Consider the following 10,139-nt stretch of genomic DNA (forward strand, 5'->3'; position numbering starts at 1 on the left):
GTGTAGGGACAAGCAAATTTTAACTTGAGCCTGGTGACCTGCACTGACATTGGTGTGATAGGCATAATAAAAGGTAATTCTCCTGAGTAGGGCCCAGACTGCATAGAAACAGCTATAATATGAAACTAATATTTGAATGACGTATTAAGTGAAGTTCCTCATATATTTAATATTATTCAGTAGTAGAGCATGTCTATATAGTAGTATCTCTCAATTTCTGATCCAAAAAATTAGAAGATTCTCTCAGTTAGGGTCATATAATTTATAAGAACCCAGAAGAAATTTGAAGGGGTTTTTGTAGACAACATTTTGGAAGGGAAGTTTTTCGGGGGAAATCTAGGATCACTAGGTGAATATTTCAGAAAGTTGAATAATACTGTTTTGTGGCCATATTTCTTATTTTTATTGCAAATATTCCCGTTGGATGCACAAGCATCAGTGGATTCCTTAAGGGCTTCTCTGCTTGACCACCCAGCGTTTGACAAAGTGGCACCTCTTTGGTGTCCATGCTGTTAGATTTTTCTGATCCTCTTTTTCCTTTCCAGTTTTATATAAGAAGTTTTCTTTCTCTTTACACCTGTTTTGACAATTAGTGATCCTCAAGTTCTTCCCTTGGCTTGCTCTTTTCTTTCTACTCACGCTGCACGTATTTCTCTGTCCATTAAGGACACACACTTCTGTACCTTTGACCCATACCTCTCTTTGAGCCTTTTCTGGATGTCCAATACAGCAATTCCAATACACATTCCTCATTATCCTGTCTGCCAAATCTATACCCTTTCTTATTCTCAATCTGATGAGTGATACTTCCAGTCTCAGACTTCCAACCAATCACCAAACCCACCTACACAAATTATCTGTCATCTACACCTCTCTAGCCACACCACTCCTTCTCTTCAGGCCCTTAATATAGTTTACCTGAAGTCGTGTTCTAACCAGTTTCCCTGCTTCTAGTCTCAGGACACCACACATATGTCTTTCATATTTTCACAAAAATTGTCTTTCTAAAATGTGAAGCTGTTGATCGTTCCTCAGATTAAGAGCTTCTTTAACACATTTACAATAAAGTAAATGTTACACAGCATTTAGGGCATTCAATGATTGTCTGTTTTTTCTCTCGGCCAATCTTATTGTGCCTCACACACTGGGCTCCAGTCATACTAAAGGAATTGCCCACCCCACATGCTCAGAGGTACGTTACAGTTCTGTGTCTTTGCTCAGGCTGCTAGCCCACAGAAATGCCTCTTTCTGCCTGGTGGCAATCTCTGTAAAGCCTTTCTTGATCCCTCATAATTAGGAGTTGAATATATATAGATATACATTCCCGGCACTGGTATATTAAGTATTTAATAACCATGTGTTTAATTAATTAATTAATGCACACATGGTGTGCATTTATTATTTAAATAATAAATATTTAATAAATATTAGAATGAGTGAATATTCTTGGCCATTTTGCTAATTTCCAATTAGAAAGCTACCATGTTTTCTGCAGCTGCCATCATCAGTACTTGTGGCTATCTCCTGCACACTAACTATTACACAAGTCATACGAGCCTTTAAAATCCATGAACCAATCCTTATTGGCACTGACATTTTCATCCTTTGATACCTCATCACTCTGCTGTTTCACAGTGTCCAAGAGTCTTAAAGTGTACACTGAATCATCGTTAAACCTTTACACACACAGAGCTAGTCTGTGTCCTAAAGGTGCAAATCTAGCTCCCTTTTTAGGTCATATTCCATGTTTAACTTACAATATTCCATACTATTGAGTGCAGTCAGTACCACATTGACGGGGCTGTGACTTGGATCCAGTAGGCTCTCTCCCTCCTAATCCCTCAGAGGAAGTGATAAAGGGCTATTCTGAGAGCAGACCCTGGTGATGCTTGAGCAGAGTCCTTCAGGAAGCAAGCTTAGAAGGCAAGGCTGCATACTGCTCCTTCTCTTTCTATGTGTGATAAGCTGATAACACAGCAGCAACTGACTGCAAGTCATTGAATCAAGTCACTTTAAATCAAGAATCTCTGTTCTGTAGAGTCTGCTGATAGTTAAAGTGGATAAGTATCTGTGGTGTTAACTGCTCAGTATCTTTATTACAATAAAAACCCGTTAATTTTCTTTTGGGGAACATGCTTTATCCTCATTTTTCAATCCCTCTGCTATGATGGCCTGACCTGCATAGTTCAGGGTTGCACATGTGACCCAGACTAGGTCTGTGAGAGTCAGGCCTGGAACTTTTAGTCTAATCGCTGGGGAAAGAGACTGCCACAGAACAAAGACAACACAATGTCTAGAAGTGGAAAGAGACAGATTTCTTATGTTGTCATATGAACTCCTAGATCCATATATGCCTAAAGCCAATTAACTCCCCTGGACTTTTCTGTTAAATGTACTGATATAGCAGGAGGGCAGAGTAAAATTATTTATAGTTATGACTAATAAATAATTGATAGCACATATATGCAAACCAGGTAATATTCACTCAAATTGATTATCAGCTTGGCTGGACAAACATTAACTAACACACTTTTTCCAAGTATCTGCCAAACATGTATCAAGCCTCAAGTACTCAATAAGTTCATTCGTCTTCGAGTTTTCAGAGAAATGTTATAAAGTTTGAAAGCTCACATTCGTTCATTACAAATATTGATGAGGCATCTACAATGAGCCTGCCAATCTATTTAGCAAGAGGATACAATACTGAACATAATCAAACCCATTTTCTGGCTTAACTGAGGCCAAAGACTTGTAGCAAGGTAGACATTTAGTACATAATCATACAAAAAAAGTAAAAAATACCAAATGTTCAAGGATTGCCACATAATGATCTAAGGGCTTATAAAAATAATAGAGGCATTTGACCTTATCATGGAAGTTAGGAAAGACTTTCCTGGGTAAATGATACCAGGATCACTCCTTTTATGAGCCAGACATGAGTTCTGTGGAGGCTTCTGAGCAGCCACCCACCACTTTTCTTTCCACCCCTGGACCATCATCTTCATGCTTGCTTAACACAACCTCCATCTCCTTCTGCCCTTTGGAAAAAGCACACTGGCGCCCTCAGGAGAAGGGACCTGGAGGATCCTCTAGCACAGGCCTGAGGAGCCTTCTCAGGTATATTTGTTCAGGAAATTATGGGGTCCCAAGGTCCTGAGATGTCATCTAATTGGAGGATTACATATCCCAACTGGGTTTGTCCCCTGAGCCAGCCCAATGGATTCTGTCTACCTTAGGAGGGGGCCAGTGAAGGGAGGGTCATAGTGGGGTTTCCAAAGCATAGGGCCCAGAGCAGGAGCCACATCGATCAAGTCCAAGGGCAGAATACAAGGACACTTACATGACCTCTGAAGGCAAAGCCTGTATATGAGACAGAGGAGCGGAGGAGATGCTTGGGAGCAGGGGATGAGTGGCATGGACCAATATTTTAGGAGAAAACACGTTCTTCATCATTAGAAACCTAGCTTGTCTTTCAAGTTACTTGCTTATGTTTTTAAATGTCTTAAATATGAATATGAACAATGCAAAAAAATAGCAAATGCCATGAAATGTAGGTGGGCTAAAATTGCTGCATGGTGTAATTTTCACACTAAGCTATTGTCTCAAAATAACCAAATCACACAATTACACAAAGAAAGAGATGTACAACAAATATAATACTCCCCCACCCCCCAAAAAATTCTTGCTTTGTTTTTGAAAGAAATGATATATTCCATATAGCCTGCAGCCAGCTAATCACTCAGGGACTAGTTTAGGTGAGTGACAGTCACTGAATGTGTCCATAGACTTTATAGTGACAGGAACAATTTACCTGCACTTTTCTTCTTTAATTAAATAGTAATCAGTGAGTGGTAATTTAGATCCCCATATATATGGGTGCATGAGAAAGTATGACAGCATGATTTGCTAGACTCAGCTTGTTAATCATACTTAAGGCACTGGCTAAATTTCTAGGTTTCAAGGTGCTTAGTTAGGCCTGCTATTGAACTTGAAAGAATTTACAGCTCTAAGTCATGTATAGGTTTGTTAAAAGGACACGCTAAACCCACAAAGAGGTGATTCCATATATAAAAGAATACTTTTTTTCTAAGTCCTGGGACATATCTCTCCACAATATTTTTTATTTTTGGCTCTGAATGCTGCAACAGTGACAAGTTGGCTATGAAATGGTTTGCCCCTCTTAACCAATTCTATCAGTTACTGTTATTAAGAATAAAAATCTTCCTTTTAAAAAATGGTTGAGTTCACAGTCTGCAAAACACTTTAAAAATAACACCTTAAAACAAGGCTTTTTTCACTATAAACTAGATAGAGCTTTAACGGAATGAGATTTTATCTAATTTTCTTTAGAAAATGTGTATATTCATCAAACATTATCATAGCACCAAGTTTAGTGAATTTTGTCATTTAAATAACTTCAGTTATAATTCCAGTTTCCTCCTTTTATGTAAATAGCCTCAAAACTGCTTTGGAGCAGAAGCTCTCCAAATATGGTCTCAGCCTAGAGGTAATTTTTTTTTTAACGGAGCGATTTTTTTTTTTTTTTTAGCTATATTAACTCTCCAATGTAAAAATCCATGAAACCCAGTGAAAAGAGAATCTGAGAAATTCTTTCACTTTGATAAATCTGAAATGTTGGAACTTTCAAGTTTAAAATTTTCCCTGGGGCAGTGTAAGAAAACTGACAGGAGATAAGTTTTAAAAGAATGTTATAACATTTAGAAGTTATAAATAAATTAAACAACATAGGTCATTGCATAAATGAACATTAACTATTTCTATCAGGCTTGAAATTTTCATGACCTACATTTCTTCATATCATATTATGAGGTCTATATTCATTCCCAGATTTTTTTTTTTTTTTTTTTTGAGAGCTACTACAGCTGTGTGGAAAAGAGGTGAAGCAAGAGAAGTTTAATGAGGGTGAGAGCAAAGGACCATGCTCCTGCCACCTCTCATTCACCAGGCATCGCAGGGAAGGGGCTCCTCCTTCCAGGACTGACAGCCAGGCACCTTGCATCACGCAAAAATGATGCCACATTCAATTAAAGTAAGAATGAAACATTTAATATATGGCAAAGGAGGCCAAACCCTTTGAAGTGTAAATGTATTTCTTCATCCTAAAGTAATGGTAACAGGGGTGAGGGAGTTTCCAGATACCAATATGCCAAAAACTGCACTATTTACCATCTCTTTTATATAGCCTATTTAAAGGGTGCTTTTCCTCTGCAAAATTATCCATGGTATTCTCCTTCAGATTGAACTCTGAACTGATCTTTGTAAAAATTTTAAATTAAGAGCCATGTTACATCCAGAAAAACTCAAATTGCCATGTGTCCTACACTTGACTAGAACATTCTGGGGCAACTGTGTTTTCAAGCCAGGAAAGCTATAAAAATAATGATTATATTTATTTTCATCTCTGTGTCCTTCCTTGGAGTAAAAAAGGGCAGGAACATTTTGGGTACATATTTGTTGAATGGACAATGGAATAATCATCAGCTATTTGTAAGGAGAGTAACGAATAAACCCTATGGCAAAGAACAAAGCAGAGCCAAAGTGTGCAAAGCGTAAGTGTTCAAAGTTCCAGAACGTCAATTTACTCAAACTTACCAACACTCACAGAATGTATCTCCCCCTGTGTTCCTGACAACTCCCAATTTCATATCATTTGCAAATTCAATTAGCCTGCTCTTTACTCTTGTCATGTAACCCATCTGACCTCTTCTGTCTTTCTGCTCCATTGCACCCTTTTATCCCCACAGACTCGCCTAGGAACCGAGGACTACGTATCATAAGTCCTATTCCTCTCTGCTTCCTATTTTCTCTCCTGCACTCAAAGGAGAATTATGAGAACAAATAGCTAAGTATATTTTGTAACTGAATAAAAAAATCTGTGAAATGATTTTGTCCTACTCATTATTATTACCTAATCTATGCAGTAATTCAATAAATTTATACATGATTAATAATTTATGGAACATTTCTATGTGCATTTATTACATATCATTATTATGTACAAATGACCTAACACTTAAAACTGCCATGTGGGGAATTTGATGTTACATGTCTGTGATATCAAATTCATGTTGTGTATCTCAGTGTGCACAGCAAAAATAAATTTGTCTTGGATACTAAACTACCTTTGTGGTTATAGGTTAAATATTATCATTAAATAAAAAAGTATTTATGTGTCAGTCTTGACCTTTTAATTAAATGGAAATGACCAGAGTCAATCATCTATTGACAGGTATTTACATAGCCAGTAATTATAGGGTGAATAAATTATTTTGGTTATAAAATCAGAGGGCAAGTCACACAAACTTTAGAAATAGAGTCACCAAGTAATCTGTAAGAACATGTAATTGCTATGTTTTTAACTGGCATTTACCAAGGAAAACTAAATTCTTACGGTAAGTAACATTGTCCAGTTGACTTGTAATTGAGGGTATTGGTATGGTTTTATTTTCTTAGTGATTAGGAGTCTGAAATCTTTAATAATATTTACAGTCTTACTAATATGTGAAAGAATTTGAGAGCATCTCAGCATAGAACCTTCTGCACAACTGCTCCGCTCTAGTGTTGGAAAGCTAGGGCGTTCATTTCAAGGCTGCCTGAGGGATCACCTCAGCTCATCCTGATTTTAGCCCCAAGGGCAGTACCACACACCTTTAACTGCCCTAGCAGTAGTATTTCTTGAGAATTCTATGTCCAGTATTGACAAAAGATAATAAAACTGATAAAACTATGGAGAACCATTGCAACAGAATTTCTGACAATTTGAAGATTTGATATGTTTAAAAACATCATACCATAATATAAAGGTTTCGGGATCCTGGCTCCAGAGATTGAATCGAATCCCAGAAGTGAACACGACCCATCTTCCATCCCTTCCTCCCTGTCTCTAGAGTCACCTAAATAGTTACAAATCACTATTCAGTTTTCCTAGTCTCTAAATTCAGACCCTCGTATGCTGAATAAGGTACCAATTAGTTCTTATTGCTATGGATGCGATGATTTTAAAAAAACTGAGTAACACATTTGCTGAAGTTATTTACTTAAGTTACTCCTTGGTTATTTATATAATAACGAATGGCTGTTTCCAATGTCCTATTGCTAACTCAGAATTTCAGCGGACTGTGAATTCAGGCTACTGTAGGTCTGCAAAACAGAGGGTTTATGTAGCTCAAGTAATGACAAATGCTCCAGGTTAACCTCCTGCGAAGGCATCGTAGTTTGTATGTCTTTGGGCCTTAGGTATTGCTGACATTTAAGGAGGAGTGCCAACAGATCTGGGTATCAAATGAGGAAGTCCTACTCAACTCTATGAGCAGAATAAACGAGGAGACTGGGAAGATGAGAACAGTACAAATGGAAATGAAAAGCTACCTTCAAACTCAAAAGATTTTTTTTTTAAGCTATTGCTAAATGATTGTTAAAGTGGGTGTACATATAGTTGCTTAAATAGTGCCAACTTCTACCTGTCATTTGGAGAGGCAGAAGAAGAGCCTTTGATTAGCATAAGTAAAACAAATTCAAATAATTTTAGCTCAAGAGGGAAGCACGGGCAATAAGAATTCTAAGGAGAAAACTTACCATGATCAGATTTTCTAAGTCTACTGGCACTTCCAAGGACTAAATAATAAACACCAGGGAAGACGGAATGAATACTTTTGAGCGCTTGCTGTGTGCCAGGAAAATTCAGAATGTTTCACGTATTTTAACTCATTAATTAATCCCTACATATAAACAATAAAACGAAAACATAGAGAAAGAATTCTCAGTTCCTCATGCTGACCTTCCTGTGTGCTCCTGCCTCTAGCATTACCGGCTTCACAGAGACCGATGGCTTTGTCTCTTGCTCTAGTTTTCCCTTTCTTCATTATGTTTACTAATATGAAGCCAATTTGCAGGGAATAAAGTTTGGTATTAATCTGGCTTCATACACTGAGGATAAAGTGAGAGAAAATATGCATTTAACTATAAAAATATACACACACAATACATTGTTAAAAGTAACAGTGCCCTCCCTTTTTTTCCATCTTCTTTACTTAAACAGTCCTCATAAAAAACGGTATTTCTTGGCAAGAGAAACCACTTTTCCTTTACGTCAGAGTCACTGTTAAGTTCACATTTGTGTTCGCAGGCTCTGTTTCCAACTTTCCACTCTGGTTCTATCCCCTACAGCAAGAAGAAAATCACGGAATTTGCATATTGTGCTTATAAAGTAGAGTAGCTCTCTCTGAGAGAAGCACCGAGGGGTTAGAAATCATGAATACGCACACACATTGTCGCAGAATCTTAATCCAACAAATTTGTCCTCTACTTTTATACATTTCTCTGCTTTCAATTAAGACGCCTTATTAAATAGCATTCAAACATGTGAAAGCAAAGACAGAGCCTGACAGAATTTCAACAGGTTCTTTGCATTCATACTGTACGTCACCTCTTAATTAGCAACCAAAATGCAATGAACAGATTGTACAGTTTACCATCCTAGCCCAGCTCCTACACTTGCTATTTGTGCGTATACAGCATATTTAAAGAGACCCCCATCCAGCAGGATTTTCATACTTGCTCCATCCCTGGAACAGAACCACCATCAACTAAATGCCACTTCATGGATGCCTTAGCCTGCAGCAGCAGCTGGCATTACCAAGCAGTTGAAAGGACATTTTAATCTCCTGTTTAATGCATTTTTCTCCACCTGGGATAAGAAGCCAAAATTGCTGTTAGCAAAAAATGCCTTAGTCATTAACTGAAAGTGCCTTTTTAAAAAGTGTTCCATTACTCCCCTACTGGGAAATTTCAGACTTTATTAGCATTTTTTGAATTTGTATTAGTGGTACCTGAATGCTAAAATGCTAACGGATGAACACTTAGCTATTTTCCACAGATTTTGCTTTTGGGCTCTCCTTGTACAGGAGCAAAAAAAGAGAACAGGGTCAATAGACTTACTCCTCATCTAGCTCTCTGGGATTGAAGTTCACAGTCAGAGGAATCATCTTAATTTTCTATTATTCTATCCCTGCAGAAGCACAAAAGACTGGATTTGGGGACTCTCTTTTACCTAAGGGCAACTAAGAGGATATTAAATGTTCTTTAAATGCAAGTCTTGTGTATTTAAATCACATGCATGCTGGGCTGGTATTACCTTGCTTTGGTGATCAGACTGCATTGAATTCAGGCTGTAAGAAAATAGAAATTCTCCCACTGAAACACATGCTGTTAGCAAAAGGGTTGGTCTGTCATTCTGGCACAAGAGATCTGACATTAAAAAATGAGAGCCATCCAGGCACTGATTTGAATCAAACATAATTTAGATTGAGATTCTTTCACATTGTTGTTTATTTTATTTTCTGTCTACTAAACACCCACCTACGTTTTAGAAATCTTCTGAAATATGAGATAAGCCTGATACAGTTGTGGTTTAGTTTTGCTTAGTTTCTGTAAGGACTGTGTTAGTCGTGAGCTAAAATAAATATATAAATGTAAGATAGCCACTAGGGTCCCAGACTGAAAATTTCAGTATACTGAAATCTTCTACCAAAATGCTTGACTGTCTAGTAAAAACCAAAGGGGACAAATAGAAGGTCAAGACATATTTGGAAAGTACTGTAGCTAAGTTTATTCCTTGCTTTATTACCATATTCAACCAACTGAAAAATATATTGTCATCTTATATAACTGCCTCAGAGATCCTCTTTATGTCTGAAGTTTTACTTCTGCTGTTCCCTGGTTTGGTAACAGAATAAGCAAGCCTCCTTTGATATGCAGAAACTATGGTTTCCTTAAGGTATGAGTGAAAATGAAGTCCTTTTCCAATAAATGATGAAGGCAGCAGGGATAAAGAAAGAATACTGGATTTAACAGGGATTACGGCTAACAAGGCACAAGTCCCCAAGGATGTGAATTTTCTGGACAAGTATGAGAGAGTAGGGCAAAGGGCCTGAGTTAGAGAATATGGTAGGAAATATAATGGGAAGATAAATAATTAGGAATTTTCTAAACTTGCTCTTTATTATGGGAATACTCAGAAATTATAATTAAAATAACATTGAAAGTCATAAAATATTGGCCTTCTAGTGGCTTAGGATAAATATTCCATACCAATCAGCCGTATCCTTATTACATTCCTG

The sequence above is a fragment of the Lipotes vexillifer genome, unplaced genomic scaffold (genome assembly GCF_000442215.2).
Source record: "Lipotes vexillifer unplaced genomic scaffold, Lipotes_vexillifer_v1.1 scaffold1111, whole genome shotgun sequence".
NCBI classification, from domain to species: domain Eukaryota; kingdom Metazoa; phylum Chordata; class Mammalia; order Artiodactyla; family Lipotidae; genus Lipotes; species Lipotes vexillifer.